The sequence below is a fragment of the Macrotis lagotis genome, chromosome 1 (genome assembly GCF_037893015.1).
Source record: "Macrotis lagotis isolate mMagLag1 chromosome 1, bilby.v1.9.chrom.fasta, whole genome shotgun sequence".
Classification (NCBI taxonomy): domain Eukaryota; kingdom Metazoa; phylum Chordata; class Mammalia; order Peramelemorphia; family Peramelidae; genus Macrotis; species Macrotis lagotis.
This window is the reverse complement of record NC_133658.1, coordinates 754,475,837-754,494,749: the sequence shown is the minus strand read 5'-3', so window position 1 is coordinate 754,494,749 and position 18,913 is coordinate 754,475,837.

Below are 18,913 nucleotides of genomic sequence, written 5' to 3'. Positions count from 1 at the left end.
TCACAATTGATCATCTTTACAGTCTTACTGTTAACTATGTATAATATTCTTCTGGCTCTGTTTATTTCATTTTGTGTCAGTTAAAATAAATCTTCCCAATTTTTTTTCTGAAATCATCTTGTCATCATTTTTTGTAGCACAGTTGTATTTCATCACTCTCATATGCTACAACTTGTTCAGACAATCCCCAATTAATGGGTATCTTCTCAATTTCCATTTCTTTGCTACCAGAAAAGAGCTACTATAAATAATTTTGTCTCCACAAATTAGATCTATTTGATATCCCTGAGTATAGTTCACATGCTAGATACTGTATACTCATTCCAACAAAGAAACTATTTTGCCACACCTTTTCCAGGATTTATCATTTTCCTTTTCTGTCATTTTAACTGAACTAAGTAAGGTGGTACCTCAGAGTGTTTTAAAATGCATTTAATTTGCATCAGTGGTGATTTAGAACATTTTTATATAACTACTATTGCCTTTGATTTCTTCTTCTGAAAACTGTTCATATTTTTAGCTATTATCAATTGAGGAATTACTAATATTTTCTGAAGTTGGTTCATTTCCTTGTGCATTTGAGAAATGAGATCTTTATCACAGAGATGTAGACCAAGGGCATGTCTCTAACCCTGTGTCATAAATTTCTCCTTCCAATCTCTTAGCTGCCTTGGACTGAAAGAAAGTCTCACTCTGACCTTTTTATTACTCTACCTTCTAGAATTTGATTTTAGACATTATTTTAAAGTTGTTTGGAAGGGAATGATGGGAGAGGTTGGCTGAATACTTCCCATATTCTGCCATCTTGACTTTGTCCTGGAAAATCCTTTGTAAAATTTTTCAAAGAACTAAAATGATGAAACTTTTTACTAGATAAGATAGAAATCAGTCAGGCATGATGTTGCTTTAACCTCAAAGCTGAATGTTGGAGCACCCCAAATTTGTGTACCAGAGCAAAGATTGGTTGAAGTTTGTGTATAGACCTGTTTAGAGGGGTAGCTGTGAAGCTGTGATACAATATCAAATTGGACTTGCTGATTCATTGCCCAGATTCAGAATGGAAAACCTATGATTTTCTATTACTTTGAGAGACAGAGCAGAGACCCCAACCTAACTGACAGGGGCTGAGGGAAGCATCAATCTACTGGGACTTTAACTAGGGGGTTTAACTACAGTGGTTTGGCCCAAAAGAAACCAGGGTAAGGAGCTTGTGAAGTTCAAATGAGGAGAGCTGCCATCAGACTTTGCTATAGAACAAATTAGAATAGAATGAAAATTTGTAGATCCTTCTCCTGAGCTGCCCTAAAGATTCTTAATGATTACAGAGAAAAGATCACAGAGAATACATGTAGACTAAAAACAATGTGATATTCCTGTTATGTTCTCCAGAAGTATACAAAGCCTCGAGCTAATACAAATTTCCAATTCAGTCAGTAAGATTAAAAAAAAACTGTAAATAAATCAAAAGAAAACAAAAAGACAGTCATAATAGTGAATTGTAGTGGAAAAAGTGACACTAAAGATACCAACCCAGAAGAAAATAATTTCATAGTATCTATGAGCAAAGCCTCAAAGAAAAACACATATTGGTTTCAAACTGCAAAAATTTTATTATATATATGAGATCTCTTGAGGAAAGAATAGGAAAAGAAACAAGAATCCTAGACATAAGATTTAACAGGAAAATTAACAACTTATTAAGAGATACATAATTATTCAATAAAGAAACTTCTGGAAAATTTGTGTATAAAATATAAAGATGCCACAGGATAAGAAGAAATGTCAGTACAGAGACAATAACTGAAAAATAAGGTACATAGTATCAACACCAACTATGTTGTAAATATGTCAAAGAGAAAAAAAATGAATCATTGGATTATCTGAAAGTCCTTTTTATAATTTTATAATTTTTTTTAGTTTTTTTATAAGTCAATGGGGTTAAGTGGCTTGCCCAAGACCACACAGCTAGGTAATTATTAAGTGTCTGAGGCTGCATTTGAACTCAGGTACTTCTGACTCCAGGGCCGGTGCTCTATCCACTGCGCCACCAAGGCACCCCATTACCTGAAAGTCTTGATGGAAAGACAGAGACAGAGAAACAGAGTGACAGAGTAGCTAGACAGTGTATTTCAAAAACCTTTAAGAATTATAACTATCTAGATTTATTAGAACCACAGGAGAAAATTGAAATTAGAAAGAATATGCTGGCCACCTTCTGAAATAAACTCTAAAAGAAGAACTCCCATTAATGTAGTAGTCAGAATTTAGAGTTTCTGGGTTAAAGGACAAAAAAAGAAAGAAAGAGATATTTCCAACAGCCAGAAAGAGTTTGAGATCACACAAAATTTGACAGTTGTAATCATAAAGCAGAATAGCGCAAAGGATATATAGGCTTTCAACCAAGAATAACAGCAAATCTGAGTTTTAGTCAATAGGGGGGAAAATGAACCTTTAATGAAATAGAGGACTTCCTAGAATTTTTAACAAAGAAACCTGAACTGAATGAAACTTTGAAATGAAAACATAGGAATAAAGAGAATTATAAAAAGGTGAATACATTTGAAAATTTGAAAGGACTAATAAAAGTGGAAATATTTAGCTTCTAAAAGAAAGTATAAAAGCAAGTATCTTCTCAGCATCTTAATACCATCAAGGGCTATACCAGGAGTTAAATAAAATAAATCTTGGTTGCTTAGTTATGTTTCCATGACCTTAAAAACAGAAATAAAAGAAAATGGGAAAAGGAAGAAAAGAGGAAGAGAGCTTAGAAAACTTACCAATTTTTCACAATCAAATGTTTAAATAGAAAACTATTCAAACAAGGAGGAATGGGTGGAGGCAGTAAATTACTGAAACCTAACTTTTGGCAGAACCAGTCAAAAAAAGAAATTGAATAGAATTGAATAGAATTGAAAAGAATTTGGTATATAATACATTCAACTTAATCTGGAAATGTGGAATACTAGGAGAGGGGGAATAAAAGGAAAGATAGAAAGAATTAATCATAAGCAAAACAAATTCCAGACTCAAAGGTTGGATCATAAAGAGGTTTTAATGGGAATGAATGAGAGGAAAAGTACCAGTGTTTAGACAAATGGAATAGAATAGTTTATGGGAGTGGAGGTAGATAGCATTAAGCATAGATCAATAGTTCTATGAGCTCTCCACACCACTCTCTTCTTTGTAAAAAAAGAGGGCAGGGGACAAAAAGGACAAAATTATGAAAAAAAAGATTGAGCTAAATAAATAATTAATAATAATAGCTGAATGTGGATGGCATACAATTATTCACAAAAAGGAAGAGCATAGGGAAGCTAGGTGGTGCAGAGGATAGAGTACTGGCTCTGGAGTCAGAAGGGTTTGAGTTCAAATCCAGCCTCAGACACTTAATAATTACTCAGCTGTGTGACCTTGGGCAAGTCACTTAACCCCATTGCTTTGCAAAAACCAACAAAAAAAGGAAGAGCAAAGAAGAATGGATTAGAAAGTAAAATCCAACATAATGTAGTTTTTAGGAAACATATGAAATATTGTCACACAAAATTAAAATAAGGTGTTAGAGTAACAATTATGCTTCAGCTAAACTCAAAAATTAAGGATATTCGATATTTAAGCTCATTTCAAGGCCAAAGCACAAATGAATTAATTTCAAAGATTAAACTAGAAAATTACTTAATAAACACACTATAGACAACAAATTAATATCAATATTTAACATTTTTGCATCAATGATATAGGCTCTAAATACTTAAAAGAAACATTAAATGATTTCTAGGAATGGACAATAATATGATAATTGTTGGGGACCTCAGTGTACCCTTTTCAGAACTAGATAAATCTAACAACAAAGAACAAAAAAAGAAGCCAAAGACCTGAATATAATTTTAGAAAAGTTAGATACGAAGAATCACTTGTGATTATTAATAAAAATAGTGAGAAATATATCTATATTTATCTATCTTTATATTTACACACATGCCCAAAATGTTTATATATGTGTGTATATATTATACATGCTATCTTTACATAAATTGACCATATATTTGGACCTAAAAACCATACAAACATATAGAAAAGCAAACGATAACTCATTCTTCATTGACCACAATGCAATGAAGTTATCTGCAGTTAAAGGACACTGAAGATAGGATTAAGAATTAATTAGGCACTAAATAACTTATCCCAGGGTCACACAACTACTAAGCATCATGGTGGGATTTGAACATAAATCTTTCTTCTTCAAATGCTCCAAATTCTATCCATTGTTCCATGCTGCCTCTCAAGTTACAGTGGAGTTAAGAGTCATTGGGGTGAATATCCAAAGAGGAGATATTACAGATGTTTGAAATATTAAAATAATTAGATAAGGATAAAGCAAATAACTGAACAGGAAATTGTGTTGGGACTGGAGAATTGGAGCTTTTCTTTTATTCTGATTTCGAATGACCCAAAAATCAAGAAAATTTTGAGGAACATTCATAGAGTTTTTTAATAAACCCTATATATTATATACACCATATTCACTATATACTCTTATTTCTTTACTTCTTTCCATGGATCTCCCTAATCTGTTCTTTTGTCTCTATGACATCAATACTCTTAGAAAGTCCTGGATACTCATCTTTTAGCTACTCTTACTTGCAGGAGGTCTGCTCAAAGCAATGTAAATTTTGATAGTTGAAACCCTTGAAAGATATCTTGAGCTTTATGGACTAAATTTCTTTCTTAAAGTCTTCACTTTAAACCAGGGGCTCTGTAGGCCTTATGAGACTGCAAAATCATTAGGTTTGGTGTTGTTATGGCAATCATGGGCAGGATTCAGAAATTTATTAAATCTAGGAGCTTTTTAGGATAAGGATTTTTACGTTGATAATTTTGTATGATACTGTATTATCCAAATGACCCTTGGCAGAAAAAAGGTTCCCCATATGTGCTTTAAATCCAGTTACTCCACCTCTTAATGAGTGACCAACAACAGATTCCAGGTCAAGCCCTCTTTGATCACTGTTAGAGCCTGACTGACTCAGAGTGAATGTAGATAGCAATTGTTTCTGTTTTCATAAAAAATAACATGTATTTTCTTTTCTCAGATTGATTTTTTTAAGTAGGTAAAAGAGGTCACTCTTTGCCTCCTTTTCTTGGCTAGCCTTAATCTTTGACTGGGCACTATCTTAGTCAAATTGAGACCTGTTCAAAACCTTAGCTTAAAAAGGTCAAAGTCTACTGCATCTAGGGCCATCTCCAGTCATACTGATCTATATCTCACTACTGGACCTAGATGACTCTGGAGGAGAGAGTTTGCACAACCTTCCTTTACTTAAATCAATTCACATAAATGTCATGGCATCACCATCCTCATGTCATGGTTCTCTTCAAGAATGAAGGAAAAAAAAACAAGTCTCAGTACATGCTGGTTTAGAAATACATTCAACTCTCTAAAAAACAAAACAAAACAAAACAAAAAGAAAGAAATACATTCAACTCAATAAAGACAAATAGGATACTGGAAGAGTAGAAATAAGCTGGAAGGTATAGGGGGTTAATCATAAGTAAAAACAATTCCAGACTCAATTTATTTTAACCTTTTGTTGTACTTATCCTATGGTTAATTTTTAGAAAGCAGAGCATTCATCATGGATTAACAAGTTGACTCTCAGTAAAATTTTGCCTCAGTTGCTCCAACTGGGGAAGTTGAAAAAAAAGAACTTTAAGGTCACTGACTTAAAAATATATTGAAATTTCACTGCAGCCACAATGGTGATGATATATGCACAAAGCACACACCTGAACTCTGATAACTGTTTACACTTTAAAGTTCCTGTGCTTGGAAGTAAAAAAAAAAAAATTTAAAAAGCGAGTAAAGGAAAATTCCATTACTTGTTAATAATTAAATCAATTTCAAAGTGATATGATATGGGTTCCTCAAATAAGCAAGTGCAGAAATTTATTTTTTTAGCCTTCCTTGATGACTAAGTTTCTCTCTTTCTCTCTCTCTCTCTCTCTCTCTCTCTCTCTCTCTCTCTCTCTCTCATTTACTATTCTGAGTAGAGTACTAATCTTTGTAGTACAAAACAGTTCTCTTTAAGATTCAGAACTTGCCAACTGTTGGATAAGATGTAATAAAGTCTCTTGTTGTAACAGTACCCTGCTGACACTGGAACTGATCTAAAAGGAGTGGGAGCGAATTAAATTCTCCTCATTGAAAGTGTGCATTCTTCCGCAGAAGTGGGATCTAGTAGCATAGAAGCTAATGCAAACTATAGTTGTCTCTATAGGGAAAAAAATTTCTAAGGTATCATTTTTTTGGCAGAGATAAAAAAAAAATCTCTGAACATAGATTCAATTATGCAGATTAAACATCTGATCACGTCATTGCAGTTGTTATCTAGCAGTAAAATATCTCCCTTGAAACTAACAAAGGTGGGGGAAAAAAGAGAATCACGCTGCCCAGCATCCAAGTTATTTGCCTTGAAGGAAGAATTAGAGAGAATGGATTAAGGTACATGTCTCAAGTTTCCTTGCCTCTTTTCATGGCAAATATCCCAAGTCTATTTTACCCTTGTTCTATTCATTGATGCCAGCGGGTGTTTCTTTCACGAAACACAGGCCATCCTCTTATGCTAAACATGCAGACTTTGAGCAATTAAGGAACTCAAAGAAGAGAGAGTAGAAGAAGAGTAGATGTGATTGGCATGTATTCCTCCAAAATTCCTCCTTCAAAAACAACTGAGTTCGCATCAACTTCAAACTTCTCAAAGTAGACATGAAGCCATAGCTTAGCATTTTTAACTCCACAAGTTCAGGTACTTACTCTTTCCTAGAATATGGCAATATCTCTGAAACAGTTCACTTATCTCTGGTCTCTTCTCACTCTAATCCATCCTCCCCTAAGCTACTGAAGTAATTTTCTTAAAGTGCAGGTCTGACCATGTCATTTCCCTATTTAATAAATTCTAATGACTCTCCATGGTCACTAGGACCAGATATAAGTTCATGCTTTGCTATTAAAGTCCCTTGCAAACTGGCCCCAATCTTCATTTTAAACCTTTTTATAATTATTTTGTTATATGTATACCGCTATCCTTTCTATACTCTGTGGTTTAACTAAACAATCTTTTTGCTTTTCCAAGCATCAAAATTCCACCTCCTATCTTTATGCCTTTGCTCTGGGAGCTCTTATGCCTGTCAGACACTCCCACATCAAACCAGTCACTTAAAACCCTGTTTACTTTAAAAAATCCTCTCAAATGTTACCTATATGAATGTTTTCTTTATTTCTTCCTCCCTGTCCTCATTTACTAAGTACACTCCCACCAAAAAAATCTTGAGTTTATTTTCTATGTACATATTTACATTTATGTTCTCTTCCCTAATAATATAAAAGATCATTAAGTATGACTTTTTCATTTTGTAGGCAAGGAAACTGAAGCCCCCAAAAGCTTAATTCTTCTACTTACAGAAGTAGAAGAAGCAGGTGTCTTGCTACCTTCCCCCCCCACAGACTCTTTCTGCTCCAACTCTTTGATGTCTGACCATATTCCCATCAGATTCCTGTTCCTGATACTTTCTTGTTCCCATATCACCAATGGGATGAAGATTACAGAAATATACTAAGCCAATGAATGACAAACAACTTATCTTGATCCTTCTATTGGCTCTAGCACTTCTATGAACTTCATGTCAATTCCCAGTCCACTTCTCTTCCTCCCCTCATCACTTAGGGATATTTGTTCAAGGTTTCATAATAAAAAGAGAATAATTGGTACCTCATCTTTTGCTCTCATTCATAATTTTTCATTTTTGTGACTTAACTGTAGTTCTTATTATGGGTATTACTTATTCAATGCTTAGCTTATTCATCATCAGACCTATACTTCAGGAAAATTACTTAGGTGGCTTTGGGGAGAATGAATTAGAGAGGGGAGAAACTTGTGACAGGAACACTGTATTGGAGATACTACCATATTCCAGATAATAGTTGATAAATGGACTATCTACTTCCCCCCCCAAAAAAAAAGTCTTTAAAGTGAGGGGATGATGTACAAAGAAACCATTCTTACCATCCCATGTGAACCAAGTGACATAGTAAGATCAGGTCAGTTGACCTTTTAAAATCAAGTCTTTACAACATCATTGAGGATTTTAGATAGTATGGCATCATTAGATGACAAGCTTTCAACAATAGGGAAAAGTTGATCTGTCTCTCAATGCCAAGGTCTTATCTGAGATCTAAGGACAACTCCTATACTATCTTCTATAGCTTCATATACCTAACACTTAGACCACAGAGAGTCATGGGTCAAGCGTTATGTGTTCAGGGTGAACTACATAGAGTATAGGGATGTTGGTGTTTTTTTTTTCTATTAGCTTGTCATCTAAAGTATACTAACTAGAAAGGCCTGACACTTGGTGCATAAGGTTGTGAGATGGCTAATATAGTCAAATTTGTGGAACTGGATTTCTCTTCAAGGTCATTGGTGCAAGTGCCCTCTGGATCTTGTGTGTGTATTAAATAAGATAGCTATTCAGGGAAGGTGGATGGTAGCCAGACAGTGAACTTGGCTATATTCCACCTAATCCAACTAGGTTAAAAAAAAAGTCAGCCATGAGTTTTGTAGAGAAACTGCCTCTGTGGAAGTTCCTGGATCAAGCTGCAGAAACAGCAAAAGGGCAGGAAGGGCATACACCCTGATGCTGGATGGCTAGTCTAATGGGTCAAGTTTGATCAAGTAGCAACCCATCAGCATGAAGCCTCAAAAGAAGCTGAAGGTCAAATGGGTAATAACCATCCAGTCATATCAAGCAGAAATGTCTAGATCTATTGGAACAAATCAAATTGACATTAAGGAGTTGGAATGAAATGGTTCAAACTTCATCAGATCCAACAGTTGTGTCTTAGGAAAAGAGATTTCTCTATTGTATTTCCTGTTTTTTCCCTATAGATACTCTATTGTTCCTTCCAATTGTAATGACTGACCAGGCCAGAGAGCTGGGTCATGTGTCTGTTCTGTCAGAATAGAAGCCATCTGTCTGTCAAGCTGTCAACTTTGGAAAAGGTATTACCAAATTGAAGGACTTTTGTAAGGAAGTGTTCTGATTGTGCTCTGACCATCATATGAAAGTCAGCCATGGCCAAGGCTGTATAAAAGAAGGAGCTGGTGATTGGAGGAGAAGATTCACTGTGGCAATTCTTGAAACAAATGACCCTGCCAACTCCAACTTTCTATCTCAGTCTATCAAACAACCCATCACCTTGGCTTGTTTAACACTGTAGCTCAACTGCAGGAATACTCTGTCTACTCATCTCTTGTGCTTTTTATCTGCCACTGACTTGTCATAAGTCCTTGGGTTTAAACTCTGTTTCCAGAGAAAGGACACAGCTAAAGACTTCAGATTTCCTTTGGATTATAATCACACTGCATAATGCATAATGCAAATCTTTCTTCTTGGAGCCTAGCCTACTGGTTGGATAATGACTGACATGCCCTCTTCCTCCTGCCCATCTATGTTTTATACTTATTGACTGAAAACTGAGTTTATACTATAGGGCAAAATCCATTTTTTAAAAGAGTGTCTTATATAATGCAGATATATCTACATTTAAAATCATAAAAATGAACATTTAAAAAATATAGCCTTAGGGTAGCTAGCAGAACAGCTACAGTGCCTTGCTAGATACACAACTCACCAAGTTCTGAAGCTTTTCTTTATCCAAGAGGCAGTAGAGGGTATTAAAAGCTATACCAGTCTAGAAGTCTTGAGATCTGAAAGTCTTGTCTTCTTGATAACCAACAGGCTATGTGAGCTGGTGATAATCCCTTAACCTCTCTGAATTTATTTTCTTATCTGTAAAATAATGGGGTTTCAATAAGATTGTGATTCTTAATATTTTTGTTTCATGGACCCCTTTGGCAGTCTTGGGAGTTCATGGATTCTGTCTCAGAATAGTTTTTTAAAATGAAAAAACAAACCAAATCAAAATACATGGTATCACAAAAACAAATTGATTATATTGACATATAGCTCTAAAAATATTCTTTTTTTATTTTATTTATTTATTTTTGACTTTTTGCAAGGCAACAGGGTTAAGTGACTTGCCCAAGGTCATACAGCTAGGTAATTATTAAGTGTCTGAGTCTGGATTTGAACTTAGGTCCTACTGACTCCGGAGCCAGTGCTCTATCCACAGGGCCAGTTCTCTATCCATTGTGCCACTTAGCTTCCCCTTAAAATATTCATTTTAAGACAAATTCATAAATCACAATTTACGATCTGTGAACCAGATGATCTCCATAGTTCCTTCAAATGGTAACTTCAACATTTATATTTTGAACTACCCAATTTGCCTTTTTAACATCACATTAATTTGTATCATTCTATGGTCAGCTTGCTCATCTGCACAATAAGAGCATCCCTATGTACCTGAAAGGTTTGTTGCAAGAAGCAGATGAGATAATATCTTTTATCTTTAAAGCACTCTAAGGAATGTTTTCACAGCCTTATCTCAATGGATCTAATGACTTCAAATGAATAAAGATAATAATAAGAATAATTGTTGTTGTTCCATTATTTCAATCATGTCTGACTCTCTGTGGCCCCTTTTTGGGGGGGGTTTTCTTGGCAGAGATGCTGGCTGGTTTGCTATTTCTTTCTCCAATTAATTTTAGAGATGAGGAATTGAGGCAAACAGGGATAAGTGATTTTCCCATGGTGCCAGTTAGTAACTATCTGAGCCCAGATTTGAACTCAGGGAGATGAATGTTCCTAAATCCAAGCCTAGAGTCCCTCTACTGTACCACCTAACACCTGTACCCCTATTAAGAACAATAGAATAGTTTGATGTGTGTAAAATCTTGATTCCAAATCAACTGCAAGCTAGTGGAAGGCATGGTTCTTGTCTTTTTGCTTTCAATATCTCCAGCATGCCTAACACAATTCCTAGCCCAGGCACAATCCTTTTTGATCTAGTTGTAGTCAGGCATAGGCTAAATGAAGTCAAGGATCTAATTCTGTAATATATTTCTTCTCTTTTTATTAAAAATTAGGTTTTTCAGGTGATATTGAAAACTTGGTGAAGTCACCTAATGCTAGAGCTAGGTCAAGAAGTCCTGGTTAGTATAAAATACTAATAAGACTACAGTCAGTCAGATGTCCAGTCCATCCATAGGTCCTTAGCTTCCTTCTGTATTTAGGCTATGGTCAGTATCTCTAACTCTACTCACTTGTCTTAAAAATGTAAGCATTTCTTTACAAGGGAGATATGGCAAGGGACTGTGTACAGACAGAAGAACCTATCAACCCAACTAAACTGGAAATATATGGCATGTCATGCTGATGGAAGAGTTGCCAAATCAATAGTTCTAAACAATAAGTCTGATCTTGTTGATCCCCAAGCTCTAGTGGATTTCCATTGCCTCTAAGAGACAATACAAACTTCTCTGGTATTTTTGGCTCTTGTCTACTTGTCCTGGCTTATTACTCACTACTCCCCTCCATGCATTCTATGGTTTAGCCAAATTGGAGTGTTTGTTATTCCTGGAACGTGACATTCAAACTCTGGTCTCTGAGTCTTTGCCCAGGCCTTCCTTCTGCTATCTGGGAATGAATTTCCTTCTCACCTCTGTCTTTTGGAAATCCAAGTTTCCTTCACAGTTTAGGTTCAATACCACCTGCTCTATCCAATCTTTTCCAATTCTCCCAGTTCCACCCACCTTTACCCTGAACTTAATTCACATAGATTATATAATTACTTTGTCTACATGCTATTTCTGTGACAGAAGATAAGCTCCTTGATGGTAGATATATTTTATCTTTTGCTTTAATATCTAGCACAATGCTCATGATAAAGAATAGTCATTGCATAAATGCTTGTTGTTTGATCCTCAATGTACACTGGGGACTATAATGTCCTCTAGTCTTATAAAATCATCTGTGTCCTTCTAAAAGATGCTATATATTCTTTGTAGTAAATGAAGCACTAAGAGTGGTTATCAATAACTATATCCCTGTCATTTTGAGTTAATATTCCTGATAACTTTGCTAAACATTAATTTTTAAGACAAGCACACAAAAATACTTGACAGAAAAATGTCTATCAGATAGATAGAAAAATGAAATCCCCTTGTAAAGTGATTTGCTCAGGGGCATATTTACCAGCTTGATGCTAAGAGATAAGCCAGTAAGTCCTAGTTTCCCACTGAATGAGGCTCTTCTCTTCCACTGAAATTTAACAAAAGGGAAACAATTCTTCACAATTCTTCACAATCCTTTCAAAGGTAATAGACTTGAATTGAAGAGCAGATGATGAATGGTGAAAGTGGGAAAAGAGAAAAGATGATATTACCCTTTCTTACACCCCAGTAAAGGGTATGATGAATTTTGAGAAAGGTCAAAAGGACCTAGCCCAAAAGTTTTCCTGATTGAGTCCATTCAGATCCATAGTATCTAACTTGAACTAAATTAGTCCCCAGAGAAGAGGTATCATTCCAGAGGGATGGGGGAGGGGAAGGGATTTCCTCTGCATTGTGGATGCAGAAAAGGACTCTCAGTCTTGAGCAACAGGACAGATTTACAGCATTCAGAGAATAGAATGAATTCCACAGTGACTCATTTACTATCAAGAAAGTCAATATAACTTGCCTAGTCAATAATGATATCAATATGTCATCTGAACTCAATAAGTGAAGTTGTAAAAGTTTTGTCCAGGAAAACCCAGTATTGAAGAATTTGAGCCTGAATTTGGTGGTCAAATTGAACAGGGAAAATTGCAATACTTAGAAATACATTGGTCTTTTCTATGTAAAACCCACAAAGAATATAGTCTATAATGAAAGGGTATAGCTGTATACATCAAGACTTACTGATATTTTGAAGTTAAACTTCAATTATTCCCTCTCCCCTCCCTTTTATCTTCCCCCATACTTTCCCAGGTAACTACTCCTGTCAGGTGAGGTTCCTAGGTAGGTGGCTATCACTATTTTCAATGTTCTAGTGGTAACCTGTAGGTGTTCTCTGTCTAAGCACATACACAGATTGGTGTGCTTCCCCTAAATCAGTCAGAGTACTTAATTACTATTATCATTATTTTTAGTAAAGCCATTTGTTCTAACCACAAAAGAAATATAGCATTTACAAAGCATTTTCCCCTAAATATCAAGAAAATACTTTTACAAATACAACTAAATTTCAAAACAGCTCTGGTAGTACAGGAAGGACCTGCATGTCCTTTTTCTCTCTAGAAGTTTTTCACTAAGTTCACCATGAATCAAGTCACTGTTCAGCTGAATTGACTCTTTGTAGGGTACAGTATTTCTGGTAGACAAGCATCACAGATGACTTTGCTTCTCTTAGGGTGTGATTGTCTTAGTTGGGTTGGTCAATCTGCTATTGGCATTGGTAGAACAGGTTATTCAGAGGCAGTACTAGCTTCTCACCAAACTGCTTCTTGTTGGATTTGCCCAGTTCTCTTGTAGTTGAGAGTCTCTTTTAGACTACATGATCTGCTGCTCCCCTGCTCCCCAAGGGGCAGCTGCAGTTTTTCTTCTACACTTAGAAGGGACTGGACTAGCTTTAGGGGGTGGTCTCCAATATTCTTTAGATAGATAAATGATCATTCCATTTTTGACATTTTTTTCTCACTAAAAGTCTCTTTACTCCAAAAATTATTCTGTATAGTTTCAGGGTAATTAATTATTTTTGCTTTCCATACTCCTGTAGGAATCATATGTAGATGAGTGTCTGGGGACAAAGGTGTGAATGCAGTCTGAGCCTTGGAGGCAAATTAGTCTAGCTAGCCTCTTCCTATGCAATGAAAGTATTCACACCTCCCACCTATTTCAGTGTGGGGAATATCTATTTTTCATTTCAAAGCTTTCCCTTTTACTTTTCAATAACTCTGTCATTTAGCCTCTGAAGACCTTCAATTTTTTGCTGATGTTTCACAGGGTTACTTCTATTACAAAAGAAAACACTTGAGTAATTCACATTTATTCACTACCAGTCTTAACATTCACTTATACAAAAGTAAAAGGGATGATAAACTCTTTTAAAGTATACACACTGAATTCAAAGTCCATCATGATAAGGCAATAATAAGATGAATAATTTTGGATTGAAAAAGATGAAGATTTTTTAAAATATTATATTATTTTTTCCAATTAATAAGCATTTTTTTTGGTTTTTCTGCTTTTTTTACTACCCCCATATTGAAAAAGTAAAAGAAAAAAGGAAAGAAAAAAGAAAACCTTCAATACTAAGAATGAAAAGTTCAGTAAAAGAAATTCCTATAATGGCATTTCTCAGTATTTTAAGTTCATGGCCCATATTTTAGAAGATAAATGCCATGTTCCATCTTCATTCTTTTAAATTCACAGTTTATCATCCCTTTCATCAGAGTTCTAAAAGGTTTCAAAGTTATTGTTCTCTATAAGGTTGTTATTATTGTCTAAATTGTCCTAATTTTGTTACTAACTTTATACTTTATTAGCTCACAGAAATCTTCCTAGTTTCCTGCAAAATTGTGTACTTCATCATTTCTTATGTTACAACATTATTCCATGATATTCACACACCACAATTTATTTAGCCATTTCCCTATATTCCCCCCCCCCCCCTTAGTTTCCAATTTTGGGTTACCAGGAGCTGATGAATATACTTTTATACAAATAAACCTTTTCTTTCTTTCTTTCTTTCTTTCTCTTTCTTTCTTTCTTTCTTTCTTTCTTTCTTTCTTTCTTTCTTTCTTTCTTTCTTTCTTTCATTTCTGTGAAGTTTAGACAGGCATAGTAGAATTATTTTTGGGTGAGAGGATATACACAGTTTGTTAACTTTCTGGGCACCGTTGCTTTCCAAATGCATAACTCTAACAACAGTATACCAGCATGTACCTGTTTTCTTACAGTCCCTCCAACATTCATCATTTTCCTGTTGTGTCATATTTGCTAGTCAGATGTGAGATGGAGCATCAAGGTTGCTTCAATTTACATTTATTTAATTTTAAGGGATTTGAAGAGTCTGTTTTTGATAGTTTGAATTCCTTTCTTTGAAAACTGCCTATTACATCATTCAACCATTTATCTATTGGGGAATGGTTCTTAATCTTAGAAACTTGAATCAGTTCCTTAAGTTTTCTATTCTTAAAATTGTCCATTTTATCTTGTTTGATGCTTTGTATCACTTACTGAGCCAGGAACTTTGAGGAAAAGGATCAATGGATTTCAGATCCCATTATAATCAGGTTAAAAACTTAGAGGAAAATAGTATTCAGAATGTTCATCATAAAAGAAAAATAATAGGATAGCAACTGGTTCAAGGTCATTTCTATTTGAACTCTATTAAGATGAGAATGAAATAATAACAACAGTAATTTGACAGAGGGAATATCCTCATCAGGAATTTGTTGAATCAATGAAATTACAGGTTTGGACCAACCTTCCCCCGCAAAACAAAAACAAAATCATCACCAACACACCAAAAGAATTCTGACATTCCAAAAACATTTTAAAGGTTCCAAAATATTATCTCATTTTATGTATATATATATAAATGGATATATGTGTATATATATGTGTATATATATATATATAATAACCTTATAACAACCTATGAGAAAGGTACTAAAATATTAATAACATATTGATTAGCAATGAATAATTGATACTAAAGTTCAGAGAGGGTAAATGACTTGCCTATGATCACACAGCCATTCATTTCAAAAATGAGATTCATTGACCTTACTGATTCCATATCTTAATATGGTGTGTGACTGGGTCTCTGTAATCACACTAATTAGAAGCATCTTGGTGGAACGGCGGCTAGAATCAGGGCCTGAAGACCTGAGTTTTGATGTGACCCAAGACACTCACTAGCTATGTGACCCTGGGCAAGTCACTTAACCTCTATTTGCCTTACCACTCCAGTATCCTTGCCAAGAAAACCCTCAAAGAGTCTCGAAGAGTGGACTAACTGAACAAAAGCCATTACACTAATTAGTTACTGAATGAATCCCATGTATTATCCCCAACCAAAATGAACAGCAATAACCAAAAAAGCAACACTCTTGAATCCTCTTGCCCTAAGGAAAAAAAAAATCTTTCATTTGGAAAATTTCTTTTTATCTCCCCTTTATAACAAATTTCTCCATGGAGGAATTTCAGATAGAATAATGATGACTCAGTTTCCAATGAACTAGAAGAGACTGAGCTTTCAGTCAGAAGGTTGAGGGCATCTCTTTAAGGGTAGCTACTGGACATCTATCTTCCTTATTTTCACAGGAGCAAGGTCAGTTTCTACAACCAGGTTCCTTAAAGGAAAGCAAGGACTTCCAAATCCCTCTCCTCCCCATTAAGCAACAGCTTCTACCCCACCTTAGAACTATTCAAAGAACAAATGAATGAATATCCATCACTGTTGACTTACCTCACAGGCTTGGGAGGATCAGGTCATCCCTAGGTGCTCCACCTGCAGCCCTTTTTTTTTTCCTCCTTAAACACTTGATTGCCCTTCTTGGGGCTGAGCTGCCTCATCCCATGGCCTGTATCCTACTAGAGACCATGGTTCTATTCTCATCTCCAGCAGGAAAGAATTATTGAGTCTCAGTGCCATTTCTCTAGCAAGAGGCGGAAAACACTAGTAGAAGCTAACCACAGGTTTCTAGCACTTCCGTGTATGCATTCCCAGTGGAGCTTGGAAGCTGCCAATAGGAAGCCAACAAGCCTGTGGTGGCCTCAGAAAGGCTGAGTAAACAACCATTCTCCCTAGAGCTTTCCTGGGTGAACAGGGCTGCTTTACTGCAGGCCCCCAAAGACCCTGCTATTTAATCTTATTTTTTTTTCCTAGTTTGAATATAACCCAAACTATCCAGCCTCTTCCACAATTCCCCTTTACTTTTGAAGTCTTTTAAACTGAAGAAGATAGGATGGAAGAGGATAGTTCTGTGACTTTCGTATTTTTCTTTCTCCAAAGTTTGGAGATGAAGAGGGTGTAATGATTGAGAATCCCCACAGGAAATCTTCATTTCTCTGGCAGATGGGAGGGAGAGAGTTGCCAGGCAAAGCCAGAAGAAGCAGCATCTGTTCTAACTAGTCTGGGTTGAGGGTGAACAGGCATCGTCAGAGCATCATCATGGCACTACCCCAGAAGCTGGGCTCCATGTTATATACAAGTTCTCATTTATATCTTTAGATGCAAAATCAGGAATTTTTCCTGCAACTTTCCCTGTTTAGAGAATTTCTGACCCAGGGTTTCAAGAACCTCATTTGGAAAAGAGTTATATTTCAGAGTGTAAAATGGGTATTGTAGAGGAGTGGGGATAAGCAGAGAGGGGTAAGTTGAATAGTTGGAAAACCTTCTTTTGCAAAATAAACCCCCTATATTTCAGAGAGAGCAGGATGGGTATAGGGGAGATGCTTTCCATAGGGGAGGGGAAGAATAGATCAGTTTGGTTTGATGTTAAGTCCATAAGCTCTATGCTTTGAGATATGTCAATTCATTTTAGGAGGTCTTATGTAGCTTCTCAAGGAGGTCTACCAGAGAAAGGCCTTGAATCAGGAGTGTGTTGAAGTCAGCCCTGATCAGGGGTGGTAGATTACAAAATTTTCATTATTTATAGATGGGAAATACTATAAATCAGGAATCCATTTATTATTTTGTTAATTATCTAGATAATAAAGTGACATAGAATGTTAATAATGCAGATTAAATATAAAAATTATCCCTCTCCTCCAAACCTATTGTTAAATATTTTCCAGTGTACAACTGGCATAAGATTCATAAGTCTGACCTGTGTGTGTGTGTGTGTGTGTGTGTGTGTGTGTGTGTGTGTATGAGTCGGGGAAAGGGTTAGCTTTTTTTGCCTGTTTTTGGTAATTGACTCAGTGTTGGGATGTAAGCTCATTTTCTGTAAGTTCAACAAAAACTCTTTTGGAACAACTCCAGAAGCAGACAGAATGACAGTGATGATACACACTTCATCCCATTCCTAAGTGATTTTAATTTCTCTATTTTGAAGGTTTCTTGAAGAACCAGAAGGACATTTTCTAGGTAACTTTCCATTTTCCATCTTCTCTGCTTGGTTTCTTCTTCAGGGAATATCATACCTCCTTCAGGGGAAGCTGATCACCTGAAATCTCATCATCAGCCTGATTGACTTAGCTTTTGATACTTAACACCTCTCATCTCCCTCTCTTGCCTCTCTCCTCTAATTGGAAGGTTGGAGGGTGGCAGTAATAAACTCCTCTCAAAGACTTCCTTTATAGAGGGCTTAGAACTTTCAGAATTTTTCGGGTAACTTTCCATTTATCATCAGTGTCTCTATTTGGTTTTTGACTCCACAGAACAGATATTATACCTCCTGGTTTCCCCCCACCCCTTTCATCATTCTTTTGTGTATTGTCTTTCCCCATTAGATGCTAAGTTCTTTGAGGGCAGGAGCTATTTTTTTCTTTTTAAAATATATCTTAAGCATTTAGGACCATACTATATATAAAATGGGTGCTTAATTAATATTTTTTTGAATTGTGGAACTAGGGATTCCAAGGATCAGTGAAAGGATGAGGGAAAGAAGAGCTGATTTAATAAATGTAACCTAAGAGGCCATTATAGATTTATGTTCCTGGGTAAACAAAGTTCTATAAATACACTAAAAACAGAGAGAGAGTCTGCGCTGAGAGTACTGGCCTCAATGCCAGTAAATATCCAAAAGGAATAGGTTTCAAGGGATTTTCACACAAGACGTGAATATATTCTTCAGTTGCAGTTTTTCTCTCTCTAGAATGGCCTCCTCATTAGACCATCTCCAGCTGTGGAATTATTCTCTCCTTCCTTTATGTAAATGAACTTGTCATAGTACCTTTCCTAAAGAAAAAGGGAGAGGAAGAGCAATGGGAGTTTGGATATAGGGGAGAAGGTGTACAAA